The sequence below is a fragment of the Aquila chrysaetos genome (assembly GCF_900496995.4).
Source record: "Aquila chrysaetos chrysaetos chromosome W unlocalized genomic scaffold, bAquChr1.4 W_unloc_3, whole genome shotgun sequence".
NCBI classification, from domain to species: Eukaryota; Metazoa; Chordata; class Aves; order Accipitriformes; family Accipitridae; genus Aquila; species Aquila chrysaetos.
In genome coordinates this window covers 883,727-883,976 of record NW_024470323.1, presented here as the reverse complement: position 1 = coordinate 883,976, position 250 = coordinate 883,727, and positions in this window count along the sequence as shown.

The following is a 250-nucleotide window of genomic DNA, read 5'->3' as shown; positions in this document are numbered from 1 at the left end:
CTCTGGGCCGATTTTTTTTTTTTTTTTTTCTTTTTGATATTGAGGGGGGAGGCGCTGGGGTCTGGGATGGAGCAGCGAAACCCTCAGGAGACCAGCTCGCTCCTGGAGCGCGCCGCGCCGGTACAGCACCGAGCACCGGAGCCCACCGCTGCGGGGGGCGGGGGGACCCGCATTGGGCATGGCCGGGCCGGGCCGGAGGCAGAGCTGCCCCCGAAAAATTGTAACCTGGCTGCGGATTTCTTGCAATATC